At 39.7% G+C, this 25,234-nt stretch overlaps 1 pseudogene; it reads left to right on the forward strand.

Annotated features, from left to right (window-relative positions):
• The window catches only part of LOC113311505, a 73,353-nt pseudogene that overhangs the window by 38,800 nt on the left and 9,319 nt on the right, over positions 1 to 25,234 (forward strand).

Consider the following 25,234-nt stretch of genomic DNA (forward strand, 5'->3'; position numbering starts at 1 on the left):
TTGGTATCCACTTCCTGGAGTTTGTGGCTTTCTGATCCTCATTTCTTTTTTGATGAACTGCTAGAGAATTCTTTGGTCTGACATCTTTGTGTGTGGTTTTTCTAGATACAGTTCTTATATCAAGCCTTGGGTTGAGGTTCGAACATGACAGACGTCGACAGTAGTCCTTAATTACATGACCTTTGTTTCCACAATGAAAACATCTTCTATCAGGATGTAAAGGATGATGTGAAGAACTCAAATGAGAGTAGTTCATCTTTTTAGTTCCTAAGGATGCCATTTCCTTTCTACAAACATGACCTTTCTTTTGAACACCAATATGATTGGTATTCTTCTTTCCTCTTGGAGGATTGTACAATCCGGAGTTCTTAGATTTTGGCAAGGAAGTATTCAACTGATTTTCAGACATTAATGATCACATATCATCCTTAAGCCTGTTGACATGTTCGGTGACAGTCTTTGTCTCAGCCTCATAAGAGACTTTAAGGTATTGTTTTCATTTATTGTTTTTTTTTCTTAAGACTTCGGTTTTCTTTTGTTGATCAATACTTTTCTTCAACTTAGTTTCCAATAGATTGATCTTTGAGAAGCAACTGATCCTGCAGGATTCTAAGTCATTTTTTCATGATGAAAAATCACGTTTGAGCTGATCATTTTCATCCTTCATATGACCTAAGTCTTTAAGAAGTTTTCCTTCTCTCTTTAGTGCAAGAGAGATCTCAGTTGCACAGGAAAGAAATTCTTTCTTTAGTTCATCAAGCTGAGATATTTTTATGTTCACATAATCAACATCTTCTTCATCATCTAGTGATTCAGAATCAGACTCATCGAGTGTGAGTACAGGGCTTAACCTAACCTCCTCTTGAGAGCATACAAACATGTTTTCAGAAGAGCACGAGGAGCTTGTAGAAGACATCCCTTCCAAGCATTTTCGGAAGTTAAATCCAGGGCGAATTTTCTTCAAACCTTATAGGTTGGATCACACCAAACACAGATTGTTAGTGAAAAAGCGGGGGTCTAACAACACCACCCAATATTTTGCATAGCAATCTGTATGGATTAACCCCTAAATACTTTCCTAGAGAACCAACTAGACAGTCAGACTCAATCTAGATAAAAAGTATTTCAAGGAGTTATTATCTCAATCTCTTGATTTGATCTTTACTCAAGCAAATAAAAATCTGCGAGTCTTTATCAAAGAAAGATAACTTGGACTGTACCAAAGACCAATGTCCAAGGATCAATCAACTACAATCAACAACCAAAGGTTGGATTAGAGAAGTTGATGATCTTAACGCACAACCTGTATTATTTCAATCATATAAAATATAATGCGGAAAAGAAATAACACAGACACCAGAAATTTTTTTATCGAGGAAACCACAAATGCAGAAAAAGCTCGGGACCTAGTCCAGATTGAATACACACTGTATTAAGCCGCTACAGACACTAGCTTACTGCAAACTAACTTCGGACTGATCTATAGTTAAACCCCTACCAATCTCCCACTCATACAAGGTACAATTGTACTCCTACGCCTCTGATCCCAGCAGGACACTGCGTACTCGATTCCCTTAGATGATCTCACCCACAACTAAGAGTTGCTGCAACCCAAAATCACAGACTTGATAATAAATGAATCTGTCACAGACAGAAAAGTCTATCAAAAGGATAAATCTGTCTCCCACAGATAAACCCTAGGTTTTGTTCCGTCTTTAGATATAAAATCAAGGTAACAGGAACCAATTGATAATCCAGACTTATATTCCCGAAGAACAACCTAGATTAATCAATCACCTTTCTACAATCCTTCCTGAATACACAAGAGGTTTGTCGAGGAATCACTAACAGTGAGACGAATATGTTTTGTGACTTCTTTATCTTGCCTATCGGAGAACTCTCACGATCTCAAGCCAATCATAGATTGTGCTCGTACGATAGAAGATGCAATATCAGATCACACAACTACGATGAAAGTAGTATCGATCTGGCTTCCCAATCCCAATGAAGTCTTTAAGTTGTTCACCTGAGTTTAGAGAAGAAAATCAAGAGTTAATGGAGGTCGACTCTAGCGAGCGCACTAGTAGCACACAGACGTGTGGGGATTAAGTTTTGCTCTGGCTAGATGTCTCCTATATACATCCTTTCAAATCAGGGTTTTGCCTTAGGTACAAAGAGAACTCTGTCCACCGTTAGATGAAAACTTGATTTAGATTCAAGCTAATATCTCTCAACCATTAGATCGAAAGACATAGCATGTCACACACACTTGGGTACACGTTTAATTGGTTTGAGAAAACCATGCCCAAACGAGTAGACGTATGTTGGTTTAGCATGATAAACCCAAAGGTCAACCATATGAGCATCTCATATTAATCATGTTCTTCTTCACCATAACTAGTTCAATTGTCTTAAATGAACTAGTTAAGAGTTGTCGAATTGTTATGAGATCTTATGTAACTATACAAGACACAATTGAAACAAAGATGATTCGATTCGATTAGAATCGGCTCATGAACTTTATAGCCACGGTTTGCATAAAACATTCCTTAATAATTAATGTTTCATGTTCAGAGAACATCTTTGGATCATAACCTCTTAAGCTCACAAACATGTTCGCGGACTTAATTTAATCGGTTGAGTTTTCCAAACTCAGAACAAATTCTCGGGTCGAGAATTTCCGCCAGTCCGCGGATTGGGTTCGCGGACTTAGCACAGAAACGAGTTTTGGAAATACCAGCAGAAATTCTCGGTCGAGAACTTCCGTCAGTTCGCGGACTTGGCAAGCCAATTCCATAATCCTACCGATTTCTCTTGATCAACAAAGTTCGAAAACTTCGGCTCAAAGAATACATGGTTATATGATCTAAACTCTCATTTCAATCATGAAACATTCTCAGAGGGAGATATTCAGTCGTGAAGAACAACATACCTTTCTCGTCAGAGCAATTTCCAAAGTGATTGAAACTTTCATGACTTTAGTCACTAGGTGAAGATAAACCTGATCAAAGCGAAACGCTTTACCAACATATGATTTCATGTAAAAGATAAGCAATGAATACTCAGCTCGAAATATCAAGTGTATATGATCTAGTCGATATAGCATACGACTTTTGTCTCATAAGAAGTAGGAGAAGAATATATAGACTTTCGAGTGATAGATAAGTTCAAGTATTCACATACCTTTTTGTTGATGAAGTTTCACGGTTCCTTGGTGTAGATCTTCGTCGTTGTCGTTGAATCACCATGAAGTCCTTGAGCTCAACTACACTTTTCCTATCTTAATCCGAGACTTAGATGATTGGCTAGAAATCAAGACTTTATAGTTTTGATCACTAACATTGACACACATGCTTGATATAACAAAGCATGCGAGGTTGATCGAGCCATGCTCGAACAATTATATCTTTTCGTGTTTTCCTGCTCTGATACCAATTGAAAAGGCGATGGTACCCAAATATACCTCAAGCTAAAACTTTTCCTACCTATAAGTCCTTTCTCCGAAAGTTATTGTCTATGGACTGAGTCGAGAAAATACAACTAATCGGTTCACACTTCGTGTGATCGTCTATGGATACGAGATCGAGAAAATAAAACAACGAAGTATGTTTACTTGATACAAAGGTTCGGACTTAACCAAACACAATAGGATTGCTTATCAAGTAAATAGGAATTAACGTTTGTGTAATTTACTTTAATTATAATAAGACAATTATAGTACGGAGAATAAAAGTAAATAACACAACAAGATTTTGTTAACGAGGAAACCGCAAATGCAGAAAAGCCCTGGGACCTTGTCCAGAATGGAATACTCTCAGAATTAAGCCGCTAAATAAAATTACACCTAACTTCATATAGTTAAGACCAAGTAACTAACCCTATAGTTAACTTAGTTCCGTCTGTATTCCCACGCCTCCAACTTTTAAATAAGTCACGTACTTGGAACAATTCCTTTGATTCGTATTCCAAACAGTAAAGGAATAACAAATCTGTTTGGTATCAACTCTATTCAACCAAGTGATATGAGTCGGACAAAGGCTCTTCCGTTTATCTTAACATAAACTCATTCGTCAGGTCCTTCAATTTATCTTATGTTCAATCACCGAAAGGTAATCGTTTAAGATTAAGCCAACAACACCTTTAATCCGAAAAATCGTGTTGATACAGATCTATTCAATTAATCAATCCAATCTACCAAAGGATAAACCGATTATTAATTGGATCCTCTTTTACCAAAACAAGTATTGTGCACACCAAAAATTATAAAACCCAAGTCAGATCTTCAATATCTTCTTTGTCTTCAAATCTTCTTAAATTTTCAATAAAAACCTGCACACAATCACTTGAATCTCTTATGATCAATCACGCACAGAACGGAGTCTATTAGCAATGGATTATCACAAGATCATCTTTAGAACTACCAACAGTCTAAAGATCCCTTTCGAACTCTGAACTAGTTTGAGTGAATCTTATTTCAGAAGAGAGGATTCTCAAGAATAAACAAACTAGGTGCAATCAGATTTCAACCATCGTTAGTCAATCAAATCAATCTAAAACAAAGATAAACTGCAATTATCTAGTTTCCCACCAACGGGTCGTGCTAGAGATTCTCAATCCCAAAGAAGACTTTAAATTGAGCGGCCGTAAGAGATTTCTCCTAATTAGGTTACTCTCCTCTCCGAATAGGCGGCTACACCAATAACAACAACAAAAGAGTAAATCTGTTGTTACGAATGATTAGTTTGCTAGAAAGGCAAACTTCATGTATTTATAGACAAGGAAGTTTGGACACCAAGGAATTTCCAAAACCGAAAATATTCTCAAAATATTCATTAAAGAACAAATTCGGTTTCCATAATTCATGGAAATGCTCTGTCCAAATATAATGATTGAAATCTCTCGGAAAATATAATTAGTAAATGCACATTACTAATTCTATAATTTTCATACAAAATGAAATTAATAACCTTAATTAAGAGATTCTTAACTTACTTATGTTTCGATCCTGGGATTCTCTTCCCTTAGCCGTTAAGGAATATCTTTGAACAATTATAGAAATAAAATTCACGGCACGTGTTCAAAGTTTGTCGACATCTTTACTTTGTAAGTTCTCTTGCACACTTCCAAACAAGTTTAGAATTGGTTTATATGACTTTCAAGAACTATGTGATTGATCAAACCAATATTCAATCACAACCATGGGTTTGACGGTTCTACCAAAACAAGTTTAGGTTCTACCTCCATGTGAGTATTTTGCATAGTCACACTAGATTTCCAAAAATTCGGTTGACTAGGTACTAGGATCGGTTCCCCACATATATATGGTATCTAACTTATATGTGTTGCACGTGTCCATATGATCGGTTCCCCTTTGCCTAAAAACGTGTTCCACATGTCCATAGGATCATTTCCCCTTTCTGTTATAAACCTTGATGCACCCCATACAAGGATCGATTCTCCTTAATGTACTGCACCCCTTACTAGGATCGGTTCCCCTTTCCCAAAGGTGTCAGTCATACAAACCCGATCATACCACAGGTGATTAATTCATATTGGTTTTACTAATAAAAGTTATACCAATTCATAAATCAGGCCTTTGTGAATAGTTCTATCAAGAACATAGCAAGTTGTGAGTGGTTATACTCTATCACACATATTGGTCGTTCCTAAGATATGCAATGAATAAAAAAACGAATAACGCCTGGAAATTTCCTTTTCAGTCCACAAACAAGTTTATGAACTTACTTCCTTAGAACACATGTAAACATGGTTCCCTAGGATGAAATCCTCACCTCATACCTATACATAATCACAATAGCATTCAAATTATTATGGCGATGTCTTATCTACAAAGTTTAATGGTTAAGCAATAAACCTCGTATTGTATTCCTTAATACTATGTCTATCTAGAGTTCAAATATGCTTCGCAGTTATGTTTGCAATATGCATGACTTGAAAGATACGTTAGGGAATGAAACAGTTCAAGTCAAATATCACTAACCCCAAATGGAAGGATGATTGTTGTTGTTGTAGCTCCTTGCTTCTTCACATCTTCAAGTCTTCGCAATACTTGTAATGTCTCATATCCTAATACTTTCAAGCTAACCTATACGAAGTTTAACTCTAGTAGATAATCAAGCGACTCTTAAAATGAGTTTTGATTCGCTAAAATATGACAACCAAACTTGACATACCAACGCTTGGTAGGTTCAACCTAGCCATGCTCTAACAAGTGTCATGAAGCAGGAAAATTAGTGGTGGTAAAAGGTAACAGTGTAAAATAATTCACTTCCTTCATCATGGATTCATAATGACCAACGGTTACACGTTATTCTATTCTTTCACCACTCAATCGTTTGCACTTACTACGAGACCAAGGTACGTTTCAATATGACTTGTATAAATAGGCTTCACCTATTTTCACCAAAAACAAGTTTTGGTCGGCAACAACACAGTATCTAGAAATCACCTGGTAGCTTTCCATTCTGCTAGACAGTTCTACTTTAAGATACAAGTAATAAAAAACCACACCTTCAGAATCAACTATTCTGGTCTCAACACTCTCTTCGCTTCCCTCCCTAAGACCAACCCTTCTCCTTCACTTTGTGAGCGAAGCAATCCTGGAACGAAAATTTCTTAGTTTAGGCCAGGATTGTACAGATTGATCTCTCGAATCAAGAGTACTCCCGTGCAGTGCATTGTTTAGGGTTTAGATTCATTTCTCATCCACACACCCAAAATTACCAAAATCAGTAGAAATGGTTTTGACCCACAAACAATTGGCGACCACAGTGGATATTAATATCTCAATTTCAATACCAATTTCCAATTTTATTTTTTCAATCCCGATCTCAAGATGGTAGGACTCAGCGGCGCGGAAAATGTTCCTTCAGGCGTTACACCTCCACTCACCAAAGCCAGAGCCGCTTCCTCCACCCCCAACGTTTCTTCAAATGTGACACCTCCAACAGTCACCAGAGCCGCTGCTACTCTACCATCAAGACGACATACAGGGGGAGCCAGAGGAAGCCGATCCCTTATTACCATTGCTGGTTTGATGAAAATACAAGAAGGTTTTGCTAAGGCTCAGATAGACATGGCCACAACTCAAAAGGAGCGAAACAATGAACATCCGAATGATTAGTCAAGGATTCAGAATTCGGGCGTTAGATTGTCATAAACCAAATGTGACCGAACATCAATTGGTGGAGTTATGCATTAATGCTTTCTGGGGACTCTGTTCACAAAACCATGTAATCTATGACGGAGCATCTGTGTGAGACTTTTTATTTCTCCAAGGAGAAGCGCCGAGATATATTTTCAATCTCTCATCCGTGTTGCGTTGGCGCTTCGAACTTTTCTCCAGGAGACGCTTCTACTTTTCACTCCAGAAGCCGTTCCGCTTCAACGTTCTCTCCAGAAGCCGCTCCGCTTGAACGTTTCGCTCCAGGATCCGCTTCAACGTTTCGCTCCAGGATCCGCTTCAACGTTTCGCTCCATCATCCGCTTCAACGTTTCACTCCAGAAGCTGTTCCGCTTCAACATTTCGCTCCAGGAGCCGCTTCAACGTTCTCTTCAGAAGTCGCTTCGCTTCAACGTTTTCTCCAGAAGTTGACAATCCTCCCTGTCAAGGATTGTGATCATAGCTAGCCAAGGTTCGTAGTTGTGGCCACTTTTTGATCCATCTCGCCAAACCTCGTGGTCGTGGGAAGTTTACTCGCTTACGCATCCAGCCAATCCTTTTGCTTCCATGGACGCCCATGCAATTTCAGCCAACCTATATTGGTTCCCACGACGATGTAGTCTCTTCCGATCACATCTGCTGCCAAGAACTGTTGATGCTCATTCGTCAGAGCTTTACCATAGAGACAACCACTACAAAGGTAATCCATACTTCATTTAGTTTCATGTGGAAGAAGTAATAGAGTCACCAGTACGGATGCAAGATGATGTCTTTCTCATGGTCAACTCACCGACCATACAAGATAGAAAAATGTAAACCACACTTGGGGACTGAGGCTCTACACGGGATCATTTCACTGTCAAAGCTCAAAAGACACGGCCAACCAAAAATCATAACCACGACAAGGTCATCCACCCTTCAAAGGTGTAACGTAAGAATATCATCACCTCTCTGTCTAGAAGGCACCTTCAACACTTTACGAGAACGCGGCGGATCCCAAGCCTACTCAGAGAAAACAACTTCAGTAACCAAAGAGAAGTGTGACTGGGGACTTCTCATCACGGTGCATCCCCGACAACAATCAAGCATTCATGAGATAACCCCAGAGATGCAGCTGAAACATTTTTCTTGAAGAGACAGTGGGAGTCACGATTAACGACATAACTCCCTCACTTCTACCTATTCGTTATCCAAAATGTTGTGTCCATGTGATATTCCAAGCATCCCAACATCACATTCAGGAGAGTATGATAAGATTGTATAAAATATATCTCATAGGAGTGGATTCAATGCGATGTAATTAAAGTAGGCTGCACTTGGGGACTGAAGCCTCCTTCATGTTTAGAAGCTTAAACGCAGTCACCACCTTACTAGTGAATGCAGAAGAAGCACATCTTCCACGAGAAAATAGGTTCAGGATAATTACACATGGGGACTACTAGAATGGGATGCCTTCACTTCCCTCAAACAGGTTATTTCCGATTTCAACATCATCATTGTCGAAGTTTTACGAGCCGCAATAATTTCTCAACATGAAGCCGTACACGCGCATCGAAGACCCCAAAAGTACACCACAGAGACACATTCACATATCCGTCCATGCCATCGGATCTAACAGAAGTATAACTGGGGACTACTCACCGCATCTCGTTCCATGAAATAGTCCAAGATTAAGAAGACGGTTCAAAGGATGTCTCTTGGAACGATGTCCTTAAAGACTTGATAGCAGCACATCGGCAACGGAACGCTCTCAACTCGTCTACTTCACCCAATGGCTCCAGAAGATTTCGACCATGCAAGCATCCACAACATATCGTCATCGCAATCAGAAAGTCCAGGCACCAAATAACCTAAAATCAAGGATGAACCAACAATGCAACCACAATCTCCAAGATTAGCCCTGACATGATCATTGCCGAGCATATATTTCATTCATCCATCCTAAGATCGCAATGAAGCTTGGTAAATTTTGAAATCCACTGGAGAGGTTAGATACTCATTCTTCTGGAGTCAGTGCCTTATTACACATTCTGGAGAAGATCGAAGGTACTGTTGGGTGGATACATGTGAAAGCACCTGCCTTGAGTTCTCCTGGCTTACCTTGACGTTGATTATAACTATTGGAGACTGATTTATTGCCATTAATGCTCGCTCTAACAAATGACGAAGAGGAGCCAGATGCTGCGGATGAAAGCACGGAGCCGGACGAACAACAAAAACAGAAGAGGGTCGATACCCCTTCTCATACGAACGTAATTTCTAGAGTTTGAACAGAATAAGTGAAAAAGAGGGGGTGTAACAACACCTCCCAATATTTCGCTTAGCAATCTGTATGGACTAACTCCGAAATACTTTGCTAGAGAATCAACTAGACAGTCAGACTCAATCTAGATAAAAAGTATATCAAGGAGTTATTATCTCAATCTCTCGATTTGATATTTACTCAAGCAAATAGAAATCTGCGAGTCTTTATCAAAGAGAGATAACTTGGACGGTACCAAAGAACAATGTCCAAGGATCAATCAACTACAATCAACAACCAAAGGTTGGATTAGAGAAGTTGATGATCTTAACGCACAACCTGTATTATTTCTATAATATAAAATATAATGCGGAAAAGAAATAACAAGACACCAGAAATTTTGTTAACGAAGAAACCGCAAATGCAGAAAAACCCCAGGACCTAGTCTAGATTGAATACACACTGTATTAAGCCGCTACAGATACTAGCGTACTGCTAACTAACTTCAGACTGATCTATAGTTGAACCCCTACCAATCTCCCACTGATACAAGGTACAGGTGTACTCCTACGCCTATGATCCCAGCAGGACATTGCGTACTTTATTCCCTTAGCTGATCTCACCCACAACTAAGAGTTGTTGCAACCCAAAGTCACAGACTTGATAATAAACGAATCCGTTACACACAGAAAAGTCTATCAAAAGGATAAATATGTCTCCCACAGATAAACCCTAGGTTTTATTCCGTATTTAGATATAAAATCAAGATAACATGAACCAATTGATAATCCGGATTTATATTCCCTAAGAACAGCCTAGATTAATCAATCACCTCTCTACAATCCTTCATGACTACACAAGCGGGTTGTCGAGGAATCACAAACAGTGAGACGAAGATGTTTGTGACTTTTTTATCTTTCCTATCGGAGAACTCTCATGATCTCAAGCCAATCACAGATTGTGCTCGTACGATAGAAGATGCAAGATCATATCACACAACTACGATAAAACTAGTATCGGTCTGGCTTCACAATCCCAATGATGTCTTTAAGTCGTTAACCCGAGTTTAGAGAAGAAAATCAAGAGTTACTAGAGATCGACTCTAGCGAGCGCACCCGTAGCACACAGACGTGTGGGGATTAAGTTTTTCTCTAGCTAGATGTCTCATATATATAGCCTTTAAAATCAGGGTTTTTCCTTAGGTACAAAGAAAACTCTATCCACCGTTAGATGAATACCTGATTTAGATCCAATCCAATATCTCTCAACCATTAGATAGAAAGACATAGCTTGTCACACACACTTGGGTACACGTTTACTGGGTTTGAGAAAACCATGCCCAAACGAGTATACATATGTTGGTTCAACGTGATAACCCAAAAGGTCAACCATATGAGCATCTCATATTAATCATGTTCTTCTTCACTATAACTAGTTCAATTGACTCAAATGAACTAGTTAAGAGTTGTTCAATTGCTATGAGATCTTATGTAACTACACAAGACAGAATTGAAACAAAGATGAGTCGATTCAATTAGAATCCTCTCATGAGCATTATAGCCACGGTTTGCATAAAGCATTCCTTAATAATTAATGTTTCATGTTCGGAGCACATCTTTAGATCATAACCTCTTAAGATCACAAACAAATTCTCGGGTCGAGAACTTCCGCCAGTTCGTGGACTGGGTTCGCTGACTGAGTTCGCGGACTTAGCACACAAACGAGTTTTGGAAATCCCAGCAAAAATTCTCGGTCGAGAACTTCCGTCATTTCGCGGACTTGGCAAGCCAATTCCATAATCCTACCGATTTTTCTTGATCAACAAAGTTCGAAAACTTCGGTTCAAGGAATACATGGTTATATAATCTAAACTCTCATTCCAATCATTGAAACATTCTCAGAGGGCGATATTCAGTCGTGAAGAACAACAGACCTTTCTCGTCAGAGCAATTTCCAAAGTGATTGAAACTTTCATGACTTTCGTCACTAGGTGAAGATAAACCTGATCAAAGAAAAACGCTTTACCAACACATGATTTCGAGTAAAAGATAAGCAATGAATACTCAGCTGGAAATATCAAGTGTATATGATATAGTCTACAATTTTCCTATCCTAGTCCGGACTTAGCTAATAGGCTAGAAATCAAGACTTTATAGTTTTGATCACTAACATTGACAAACATGCTTGATATAGCAACGCATGCGAAGTTGACCGAGCTATGCTCTAAAAATCTCCCCCTTTGTCAATTTTAGTGACAAAACTATTAATACATATGGAATACAAAAAAGAAAAACTTTAGTGGCTCCTATTCCATAGTCCAATCTTCAACGTTCCTTGAAATTTTCTTCCTTCCAAGTACTCCAATGATCCCAAAGGTTGTAAGTTTAGTATCACCGTTGTTGAAGATCCGTAGATATAACAATGAGAGAAATCGAGATTCTCGATCATTTTATACAATGTCGTAGTATTATTATGAACATCAAAGTCCAATTGCATCACGACTTTAACAATAATACTATGGTGATATGTATCACTCCCTCTTAGTCAACACTCCATCTCAATCATGGAAACCACTCCCCCTTAGTCAATACTCCATCTCAATCATGGAAACCACTCCCCCTTACACAATGATCCAAAAACCATATGTATTTGTAGTGTGACCTACAATATTTCTCCCCCTTTTTGTCAATAAAATTGGCAAAGGTACAAGAATGGGTTCATAATGAAATTTCCACAAGAGACATTTCATGACCAAAAGAAAGACAACATATCATCTTAATTTAGATACAATATTATAGCCGAAGCTAACAACATTCATCAAGGAGTTTTAAGACGCAAGATAACCCCTTTAAAATTCCACAGCGCACTCCCCGCAAGATATTATCATTAAGCACAAGTTCAAAAGAACTCTCCCCCATTTGATGTTAATCCCAAAGGAACAAGAAGAGAGACCTTAATTTCAAAAGAAAAGAAGGATTTTGAAACACTAAAGAGATACTAAAAACATAACAACAACAATCCTATAGAAACTGAACTTGAAAGTACCTAATGGGGTTTCAGACTCAATTGCCCAAAAGATAAGGATAGGCGAAGGGGCACGAGTCAATGAAACGTTGTAATGGACCAAAACAACACCAATAGACTGCCACAAGTGTTGAATAGTTGCAGTGTCTAAGGGTTTGGTGAGAATATCAGCCAATTGTTGTCCAGAAGGCACAAATTCCATACTGATGATACCATTTTCATAAAGATCACGAATAAAATGGTACCTTATGTCGATGTGCTTTGTTCTTGAGTGCTCAACAGGATTCTCAGTAATTCGAATCGCACTGGAGTTATCACAAAAGATCTTCATTATCCCAGTATCAATTCCATAATCAGTAAGCATCTGTTTCATCCATAGGAGTTGAGTACAACATGATACAGCTGCAATATATTCTGCTTCGCATGTAGATAGGGATTGCTAATTTTGCTTCTTGCTATGACATGCTATAAGACTGAGACCTACATAGTAGAAGCCCCCTGATGTACTTTTTCTGTCTTCTACACAACCTGCCCAATCAGCATCAGAATAAGCAGAAAGATCAGCATTAGTATCAAAAGTTTACGAGAGACCATACCCAACAGTATGATTTATATATCGTATGATTCTCTTCGCAGCTGCAAGATGAGATTCTTTTGGATCCGCCTGAAACCTGGCACAACAACCAACACTGAATGAAATATCATGTCCAGTGGCTGTAAGATACAAAAGGCTACCTATAATGGATCGATATAATTTTTGATCCACTTTTGCTCCTTTCTCATCCCTGTGCAATTTACCAGTAGTAGGCATAAGAGTCAGCTTAGGAGACGACTTATCCAGACCAAATCTTGACACAAGATTATGTGCGTACTTCTCTTGGGATAAGTAAATACCCTCCTTATGTTGTTGAATTTGTAACCCTAAGAAAATTTTTAACTCACCAGCATTGCTCATTTCGAATTCTTTAGAAAGAGAGACTTGAAAGTCTTTTGCAAATTTTTCAGAGGTTGATCCATAGATGATATCATCTACATAGATTTGAGAAATGACAACATTTTTCTCACTCCATTTGTTAAACAATGTTTTATCAGCTCCTCCTCTTGAAAATCCTTTTCTAATAAGAGAGGTAGTGAGTTTCTCAAACCAGGCTCTTGGTGCTTGTTTCAATCCATATAACGCCTTTTTGAGCTTCATCACATGATCATGGAAGTCAGTTTTTTCGAATCCTTTAGGTTGAGCAACATAGACTTCCTCTTTTAAATTTCCATTCAGAAACGCTGATTTTATGTCAATCTGAAACAACTTAATCTTGAGAAAGCAGGCATGGGCCAATAAAAGTCGAATGGAGTCAAGACGTGCCACAGGAGCAAAGGTTTCGTCAAAATCGATTCCTTCAATCCGTGAATATCCTTGAGAGACAAGTCTAGCTTTATTTCTGACAATTGTGCCATAATCATCAGACTTGTTCTTGAATATCCATTTGGTACCAACAATATTGACATTAGCATGACAAGGTACACGTTCCCAGACATCTTATCTTTCAAATTGATTTAACTCTTCATGCATTGCATTTACCCAAAAAGGAACTTTCAGAGCTTTATCAATATTCCTTGGTTCCACCTGCGGAAGATAATAACCAAAATTGCATATATTTTGAAGTTGACCTCTTGTTTTGGATGTAGAATCCCTTCCCCCAATAATGTTGTTGGGGTCATGATCCCTTTGAACCCAAAGATGTCGTGGAGGAACACGTACACGTTCATCAAGAATGGCTTGATCAGTGCTCTTCTCCTCGTCACTAGAAATGTCAGGATCAGTAAAAGTTGGGATAACTTCAACTGTTTCTGGAATTTCTTTGACTTTCTCAATTGTCTCTGTTGGAGGAAATTCAACAGGAGGACTATCTTGAAGAAAGTTACTAATGTAGTCGATGATAACATTAGCAGATTCCATCATGACTTGAAATCTGATATTAAAAACTTGAAAACCACGGCTATCAGACGCGTAGCCAAGAAAGATACCTTCGTCACTTTTAGTGTCGAATTTCCCTTTATGTTCTCGATCTTTCAGAATGTAGCACTTACTTCCAAAAACGTTGAGATAGTGTAGGTTGGGTTTCCTTCCATACCATAACTCATAAGGAGTGTTAAGGGTTTTAGACCGCAAATACACACGGTTGATCAAGTAGCATGCTGTGAAGACAGCTTCTCTCTGAAATCTTAAAGGTAAGTTTTTGTTGTGGAGCATTACCCTGGCCATTTCCTGAATGTTCCTATTCTTTCTTTCAGCAACTCCATTAGCTTGAGGAGTAATTGGTGGTGAGTATTGTTGAATGATCCACAGTTCGTAACAAAATTCAAATACCTTGGTGTTTTTGAATTCAGTGCCACGATCGCTGCTAATTTTATTTAGTTTGCGACCTTGTTCGTTCTGGATCCTTTTAACAATAATCTTGAATTCACCCAGGGTTTCATTCTTATGAGATAGGAATGCAACGCAAGTGAATCTGGTGTAATCATAACCATAACTAAAGCATACTTCTTACCGGCAACAGTGGGTTGTTGAGTTGGTCCGAAGAGGTCCATATGAATTAAATCAAGTGGAGGTTTAGTGAGAATATCTCGTGATGATTTGTGGTGAACTTTAGTTTGCTTCCTCTTTGGACAGGCACCACATACACCTTCAATATTTGCATTGATTTTTGGAATGCCTCTAACAAGTTCTTTGTTAATGATCTTAGTTAGAAAGCGATAATTGATGTGACCAAAACGCTCATCCCAAAGATGTGTAGATTCCACCTTAGTCAAATTGCAGCGGTTGCTAAACTGATTATCAAGAAGATAACAGTTGTTTTTACCACGAGTTCCTTGAAAGATTACCTTCCCGGATTTGTCAACAATGTCACATCCATTCGCATTGAAGACAACTCGATGACCCTTGTCGCAAATTTGACTAATAGAAAGAATATTAGCAGTCATACCTTTAACGTATACCACATCATGGATTTCTGGAACACCGGGTAGCTTGATCGTTCCCTTTTTTATAATGTAGCAGCAACTTCCATCTCCGAGCGTTACAGGACCTCCTTCCTAGTCAACCGACGATACAAACCAAGTGAGATCTCCTGTCATATGTCGACCACATCCACTATCAAAAAACCATTGAAAAGGAGATGTAAATCTTAAAGCAAAGGCACCCATACTACTAGTACTTCTCGATTTAGAGTTTCCTGGTAGGGTTGTATGAACTTGTAGAGAGTCATACAGTTGTTTAACTTTCTTACAAAGATTACTTGCAACATTAAGGCTCTTTTGAAAGGACATACAAACTTGCTGCATATGATCGGATGGATTGCAACATGAGCCTATGCTTTGAAGTTTACTGGTTCCTTGTCATATCAGTTTTCTCAACATCCTGTCGTTGATTACTATCTGACTGATGACTTTTCGTGAGAGAGGAACAACTGAGATTTTTCAACCTCTTAAGGGAAGCATTTTCAGATATCAAATCCTTAAGAATTGCAATTTCAGCAGCAAGACCATAGTTGATCCAGATTTGTTCATCTAACCCTTTTTGAAGAGATATCTGTTTGTCAGACCTTTTCTTGTGGTTGTTTTTCAAACCTGGTGAAGTGTTAATTGAGACTTTAAGATCCATAGAGTCAGATCGCTAGAAACACAGACTGATGAGGTCTTAGCGTGTTTGCCTGCTCTGATACCAATTGAAAAAGCGGGGGTCTAAAAACACCACCCAATATTTCGCTTAGAAATCTGTATGGACTAATTCCGAAAGACTTTGCTAGAAAATCAACTATACAGTCAGACTCAATCTAGATAAAAAGTATCTCAAGAAGTTATTATCTCAATCTCTCGATTTGATCTTTACTCAAGCAAATAAAAATCTGCGAGTCTTTATCAAAGAGAGATAACTTGGACGGTACCAAAGACCAATGTCCAAGGATCAATCAACTACAATCAACAGCCAAAGGTTGGATTAGACAAGTTGATGATATTAACGCACAACCTGTATTATTTCTATTATATAAAATATAATGCGGAAAAGAAATAACACAGACACCAGAAATTTTGTTAACAAGGAAACCGCAAATTCAGAAAAACCCCGGGGCCTAGTCCAGATTGAATACACACTGTATTAATCCGCTACAGACACTAGCCTACTGCAAACTAACTTCAGAATGATCTGTAGTTGAACCCCCACCAATCTCCCACTGATACAAGGTACAGTTGTACTCCTACGCCTCTGATCCCAGCAGGACACTGCGTACTTGATTCCCTTAGCTGATCTCACCCACAACTAAGATTTGCTGCAACCCAAAATCACAGACTTGATAATAAACGAATCTGTCTCACACAGAAAAGTCTATCAAAAGGATAAATCTGTCTCCCACAGATAAACCCTAGGTTTTGTTCCGTCTTTAGATATAAAATCAAGGTAACAGGAACCAATTGATAATCCAGACTTATATTCCCAAAGAATATCCTAGATTAATCAATCACCTCTCTACAATCCTTACTGACTACACAAGCGGATTGTCGAGGAATCACAAACAGTGAGACGAAGATGTTTGTGACTTCTTTAACTTGCCTATCGGAGAACTCTCACGATCTCAAGCCAATCACAGATTGTACTCATACGATAGAAGATGCAAGATCAAATCACACAACTATGATAAAAGTAGTATCGGTTTGGCTTCACAATCCCAATGAAGTCTTTAAGTCGTTTAACCCGAGTTTAGAGAAGAAACTCAAAAGTTAATGGAGATCGACTCTAGCGAGCGCACTAGTAGCACACAGAGGTGTGGGTATTAAGTTTTTCTCTAGATAGATGTCTCATATATATAACCTTTCAAATCAGGGTTTTGCCTTAGGTACAAAGCAAACTCTATCCACCATTAGATGAATACCTGATTTATATTCAATCCAATATCTCGCAACCGTTAGATCGAAAGACATAGCTTGTCCCACACACTTGGGTACACGTTTATTGGGATTGAGAAAACCATGCCCAAGCGAGTACACGTATGTTGGTTCAACATGATAACCCAAAAGGTCAACCATATGAGCATATCATATTAATCATGTTCTTCTTCACCATAACTAGTTCAATTGACTCAAATGAACCAGTTAAGAGTTGTTCAATTGCTATGAGATCTTATGTAACTACACAAGACAAAATTGAAACAAAGATGAGTCGATTCAATTAGAATCGTCTCATGAGCATTATAGCCACGGTTTGCATAAAGCATTCCTTAATAATTAATGTTTCATGTTCGGAGCACATCTTTAGATCATAACCTCTTAATCTCACAAACAAGTTCGTGGACTTAAGTTAATTGGTTGAGTTTTCCAAACTCAACAGAAATTCTCGGGTCGAGAACTTCCGCCAGTTCGCGGACTTACCACACAAACGAGTTTTGGAAATCCCAGCAGAAATTCTCGGTCGAGAACTTCCGTCAGTTCACGGACTGAGTCTGTGGACTGGGTTCGTGGACTTGGCAAGCCAATTCCACAATCCTACCGATTTCTTTTGATCAACAAAGTTCGAAAACTTCGGTTCAAGGAATACATAGTTATATAATCTATGCTCTCATTTCAATCACTGAAACATTCTCAGAGGGAGATACTCAGTCGTGAAGAACAACATACCTTTCTCGTCAGAGCAATTTCCAAAGTGATTGAAACTTTCATGACTTTTGTCACTAGGTGAAGATAAACCTGATCAAAGCGAAACGATTTACCAACACATGATTTCGAGTAAAAGATAAGCAATGAATACTCAGCTCGAAATATCAAGTGTATATGATCTAGTCTATATAGCATACGACTTTTGTCTCATAAGAAGTAGGAGAAGAATAGATAGACTTTCGAGTGATAGATAAGTTCAAGTCTTCACATATATTTTTGTTGATGAAGTTTCACGGTTCCTTGGTGTAGATCTTCGTGGTTGTCGTTGAATCACCATGAAGTCTTTAAGCTCAACTACACTTTTCCTATCCTAGTCCGAGACTTAGCTAATAGGCTAGAAATCAAGACTTTATAGTTTTGATCAGTAACATTGACAAACATGCTTGATATAGCAACGCATGCGAGGTTGACCGAGCTATGCTCTAACAATAAGGATTCCTTATTGTTAACAAGTAGTGTGCCAATATATCCGCTCCATGACTGAACCAGCAGCGCGCCAGCACGAGTAACACCAGTCGCTCAACCTACGAACGCTCCATGGATCCAGCACTCCGTGGTCAAGCCAACTCTCTATGGCTCCAGAACTCCGTGGTCAATCCAACTCTCCATGACACTCTATGGTTAAGTTAGCGCCAACGCTCCATCATTCCGTGATCCATCCAGCAAGTCTTCCAAGTGCCATTTCCACCGTTCCAAGGACTGAAGACATCAGTGCCACCATCATCATTTGAAGCCAAAGTTCCAGCGCTATCATCACCGCTTGGTAGCCAAAGCTCCAGCGCCACGATCACCGCTTTGGTAGCCAAAGTTCCAGCGCTACGATCACCGCTTTGGTAGCCAAAGTTCCAGTGCCATTATCAGTGTTTGGTAACCAAAGTTCCAGCGCCATATTTTCACCATTCCACGGACTGAAGCCAATTTCACCATTCTACGGATTGAAGCCAGTTTCCGCCATTCCATGGACTGAAGTCAATTTCCACCATTTCATGGACTGAAGCCAACTTTCACCATTTCATGACCTATCTAGTACCATATTATCCGTTTAAAGCAGCGCCATATCCACCAGCCAAGGAAGCGCCATCTTGGCCGTTCATAGCAGCGCCTGTCCACCGTTCCACGAATCAGGAGCCAGCCGTGCCATCCCTGCTTCTCCGTGATCTATCCATCCAATTGCCATCCACCGCTTCACGGACCTAGACAACAACACCGCTCCACGGACCTAGCAAACAAAACCTCTCCATGGACCTAGCCAACAACGCTGCTCCGCGGATCTAGCCAGCAACACCATTCCATGGATGTAGCCAAGCAAGCAGCGCTGTCCATCATTCAAAGACAACAACACCCTCTACCTTTCCTATCCAACCAGCGCCTGTTCCGCGGACCAAGTTGCAATGTCACCTCTGTCGATCAATATCCAAAGCTGCAGCGTTGATGCCAATACCCCATGCCCAATCCGAATTTATGCAAAACTGCCAATACAAGGATCACGGATTCCTCATGCCTTCCGCCAAAGGTTAGTCGAATTTCCCTAGCGATCTCTTCACGTCTTTCCCTTTCGATTTTACTCTTGTTTGTCACCATCTCATGCTTACCCCGCAACAACGCCACTGTTACGTGCTAAGCAGGGGACTTAATGTTGATGGTGGCTTTTAACTTAGGGTTAAAATTGTAAAACCTTGCATCTGATGTGACGTCACTCTGTAAGGAAACAGAGCCATGAGTGTTAACCTCTCCACTGGCATATTTATTGAGCCATTCAATATATTTACATGAAATTTATCCAGACTAGCGCATGTAGCAACCATCCCAGATGTTCTGTAAATTTCGGCGCCTTGCCTATATTCGCTTAATATAAGATTCTTCGAATGCTTTCTATGCTATGTTCCCCGGCTGAACCCTTAATGTTGATATGACATGAAAATTTGTTTTCACTCGCAGCAAAGTAACACTAATTTCCAAATATCAAGGATAAGGTCTTTGCATAAGGTATTCAATCAGAAAGCATGTTTCTCTCTGGAAATGAACTTAAAGAACTATGTGTCAACACATAGAATTCAATCAATTAGTTTTGCACCTTGTGCAGTATCAAGACCTTGCTTGTCGAAATTAAGCCTAGGAAAACTAGGAAATTAATCCGCCATGGATTAGTTGGTGCAAAACCTTGGCCAGAATCAGAAAACAGGGAGCCGCAGCAGCAAAGGGAGGCGTGGCCATGCCTTAGGCCAGCTGGCGCCACTTGCCATTGGCCACGCCCCATCCTAAACCGTCCTTATTTCCCTCGACCAATCAGGTCGCTTTAAACTCGCCACACACACATAAGTTGTGGCTGGGCCCAAACTTGCCGGCCCATTTCCCATCGACCAATCAGGTCGCTCTAAAGCTGCCACACTCACACCAGAAGTGTAGCCACGCACATGTTTGGCCGGCCCCTCTCCTTCTTACTGACCATTCAGGTCACTTTTAAATGCGCCACAAGCACTAGAGATGTGGCCGCGCCTTATGTTTGACCGGTCCTTTTATTGACCAATCAAGTCGCTCTAAACTCGCCACCATACATTAAAGGCCAAACTCGCCCTGTCGCGCCACCATACTAACTGGCAAGCTAAACACGCCCTGCCACAATAACATATTAATCGGCATGCGAACACGACACTCTGCCGCAACTTTGGCCATGTTTCCAAGCCATAACTTTGGCCACGACGCCAAATCCTAGCCTTGACCACGCCGCCAAGCCCTAATTTTGGCCACGACGCCAAATCCTAGACTTGGCCACGCCGCCAAGCCCTAACTTTGGCCACACCTCCAAGCCCTAATTTTTGCCACGGAGCCAAATCCTAGCTTTGGCCATGCCACAACGCCACAGGCGTGGCCATGCCACAACGCCACAGGCGCGGCCATGCCATTATGCCGTTAACAGGTGCCAACAGAATGTAGCCATAATCAACGGACACCCTCTCTGCTGAATTACAATCTCAGCCATCCAAGTTTTCCACCGAACCGACAGACTTGTGAAAAGTTTCAGGCAACCAGCTGCCTAAATCTAGTGGCCATGGCTATGCCAGGTGCCACTTGCACCACCGTTCCACTAGCATGCGCGAGCCATGCCAGCCATGCCACATTACCACTGGCGTACACCAAAACGCCACCGCACCATTATCAGGCGCCAACACAAGGTAGACATAATCAAAGATTATCCTCCTTCATGAGATGCGATCTCCGCCATCGAAGTTCGCCACCGAACTGACAAACCTGTGGCAAGTTTTAGGCGACTAGCCAAAACGAGCCTAATAGCATTACATGCTATTTTTCTGTGGTAAGTCTCTTGACTTTGACTTTCCACACATAGCAAAGTGCTACATGTTTTCCAATAAAACACTCGAGACATCAAACATGTCAAACTGGGGGATGCTCATCAAGGTATTGGTCTGCCGATTTACAGCGTGTGTCGTGCAATTCGCCCGTTACAAGAAAGTGTCATGAATTCGTGCGTCGTGTAAACGAATTCACTTCCTTCATCATGGAAGCATAATGACCGACGGTTACACGTTACTATATTCTTCCACCACTCAATCGTTTCCACTTCCTACGAGCCCAGGGTACGTTTCAATTTGACTTGTATAAATAGGCTTCACCTATTTTCACCAAAAAACAAGTTTTGGTCGGCAACAACACAGTATCTAGAAATCACCTGGTAGCTTTCCATTCTGCTAGCCAATTCTACTTTCAGATACAAGTCATAAACAACCACACCTTCGGAATCAACTATTCTGGTCTCAACACTCTCTTCGCTTCCCTCACTAAGACCAACCATTCTGCTTCACTTCGTGACCGAAGCAAGCATGAAACAACCATTTCTTGGTTTAGGACAGGATTGTACAGATTGATCTCTCGAATCAAAAGTACTCCCGTGCAGTGCATTGTTTAGGGTTTAGATTCGTTTATCATCCAGACACCCAAAATTACCACAATCAGCAGAAACGGTTTTCACCGATAAATACCTGGTCCCTGACCAACAACTTAAATGAGCCACAAAAATCTACCAACACCATTCCAGAACAACGCCTGAGACATAACTCATTATATGTTCATCTAATTCCATTGATTTGAGAAGAGAACGCGAAGGCCTTTTTCCTGACTTCGCTTCAGCAAACTCCTTGTTCTTCTTCTTCTCAGCAACAAGTTTCGCCTTTTTCTCAAGCGAGATAGACTCTCGCGACAACTACAAAATGCAGAGGAGTTATATGAAAAAACCATCAGAAAAGATAAAACAAGGAACGGGGAAAATGCGTATGCAGTCAGACCGATCATGCCAGTTGAACTTCCAAGGACAGTACGCAAGAATGCCCTGTCCCACGAGCGAAACGTCTGAAGCCGCCCGAGGACTCCCATCGGGAAAACATCCCCATAAGATCGGGCCCTCGATAATCAGATAAAAGTTCATCCAGTTAGGGTCACTGGAATGACGAAGAAGGGTATTAGTACTGCTATGCTGATCCACAACGTCCATAAGCTTCTTCATATTAGGCTTCAACTTCGCCCCAGTCACACGAACACCCCAACGCGAACCATCCTTAAGAACCCAGTTCACGACGTACTGTTGAAAGAAAGACTCAATAAGATAATCTGCGGGATCATACAACTCCTTTATCTCAGGACAGAGAGACTTCCCTAGACCAGTCGTACGAAGTGAAAATTTGCGAATAATACGAATTGCATCTCCACCCAGCTGATAAGAAGCCCAAAGCGACGGGCATACGAGTCACACTCCATGAGCCTTCTAAGATCTTCTTCTCACTCAGAGGAATAATAGGCGACGAACCAGGGGGAACAATGATCCTGAAACCCTTATCCTCCAAGACGGCTTGATAATCCTTCAAGACGTCAACCCATTTCTTCGCAGACTTACGTTTGGGGTTACATCAAAGTATGGGGATGTTATAACTTCAGAAAACTCCAAGCAACAACAATGACAGAAAAAAATAGAAATAATTACATCATTAGCATTAAACGATTAACTGAGGCAAACTTAACTCACCCAGAATATGGTGGAACAACGAGAGCAGAAGCAGGTACACCTTGATCCGCCATGAATACAGAAATGAAGAACTGAAAACACCAGTTTGAAAAGAGAAAATGAACGGAAAAGAAAGGGAAGAAGAGTAAGAAAAAATAAAAAGGTTTCTTCTTTTACCTCTCTCCTAGATATTTATCCGAAGAAGAGCAGTAAAGACGTGCCGCTTAAAGAGGAAAAAACCGCTAACAGTGTAAGAAGTTACACGGAAATTACGGAAGCATGTCGGGTGAGACAGAAGAGACGAAAAGACAGGTCTGACACGAGGTATTGACCATAGATTCTCACATTATTCCACCTACAGAAGAATAACGCGAGAAGAGGCAAAATGTATGGGAGAAATATCGCACAACGCTAATCCACAACCTCGCCTCAACTAAGACTACCATTAGTACGAAAAAGAAGGAAATTTAGCGAAGAGTAATCATGCGATGATAAAGAAGACTTACGAAGAGGATCCCCACGATTAATACAAAGCGACACTCATCAAGTCATACGCGAAGTAGCAAGGCGAGAAGACAGTGACATCTTCCCAGAACCGGGTGAATGAGACAAACTGATACAAGATCAACATAGATATTTTGCATGTGATCAATTGTTGTCTTCTACTGATGTATTTGTCTATATAAGGATTAAAATAATGAAGAGAGAGGCAGGCTGCAAAAAACAAAATTCAGTCAAGTGAAAGAATCAAAAACACTCACAGTCATAAGAGAAAAGCCATTACAGTTCATTCCAAGCTTTGTTTCTTCCATTACTAGTTGTTCAATATCATTATCATTATATTCATTGTAAGAACTTCATGAATCTAATACAAAGTGTTTGAGAAAGATCATACTAGGTTTATAATCTCATTAATGTCAAAGTTGATTCTCATGAGTTAGGCTTTTTGTTATTATCATCTCATCGGGTGTAGCTATCGGATTTTCGGTAGTTACAAGGAGGACTTATTCAGTTTGTTGAAGTGTCATTGGATTATGCAAGGCAACGATATTCAGGTTAGTTTTTCTGACAGAGACAATTACAAACAATCATAAAACCAACCCAATCAGAAGATGTCTAATAAAAAAGAATCTGGAAAGAGTCTAAAATTTTTGTGAAAAACCTGTAGTAGATAGATATACTCCATCTAAAACAAATAAATGGAAAACGAAATGGAGTATGAGTTTACATCAAACAAAAAAAAAATGAAACGGATACCATTCTATATATATGTCAGAGATCAGGTTTCAGGTCCTTCCCTTTAATTTTCAGTGAAACTAAAATTTCTTAGTTCGAGAAATAAAATAGCAAGTCAATGACCAATCTAAAGCAGAGATCTCTATCAGAGCTAATATGATCACTTAATCGGCATGTCAATGACGGTAATAAGGGACAGTGATTTCACAACAGATCAAACCCTAACTTGACACGTTCACAGAATGTGTCTCCAACTTTGACAATTTCTCTGTTTAGACAAAGCAAGAAAACGTACAATAGAAATTTATCAAATTAGTTGCAATCAAAGACACAGTCATTGCGACTTGCGACTCACAACTAAGAAAGAGTCTTAACACTTGGAGGTATAAATAAGTTGTATTAAGTGCATGTTTTGTCATCAATTGCTACTGCAAAATTCATATCTCAAAGTAAAAATCATTATGAATAAGCTGATTATTACAACTCTTGCACTTCTTTTGATGTTCATGTATGTTGTCACAAATGAAGCCACTTCCATAACCAAGAAGGTACATATAACACTCTCTGATCAGTTGTTCATGCATAGTTTTACTGCATGGAAAGTTAATGTCTTTTTTTTTTGTGTGTGGGTGTGTGAAAATTGCAGCACTATATAATTTACATGGGAGAGCACTCTTACCCGGATTCGGATTTGGTTATATCGTCCAACCATGATTTGCTTGCATCGGTTACTGGAAGGTTAAAGATAAAAAGAACATATATATATGCTCTAGTTAATTATGTCAGAAATTCTGAATGAAACCCAAGTAAATTAAATCAAGTGTATACG

This window comes from Papaver somniferum, chromosome 9 (assembly GCF_003573695.1).
Source record: "Papaver somniferum cultivar HN1 chromosome 9, ASM357369v1, whole genome shotgun sequence".
Taxonomy (NCBI): Eukaryota; Viridiplantae; Streptophyta; class Magnoliopsida; order Ranunculales; family Papaveraceae; genus Papaver; species Papaver somniferum.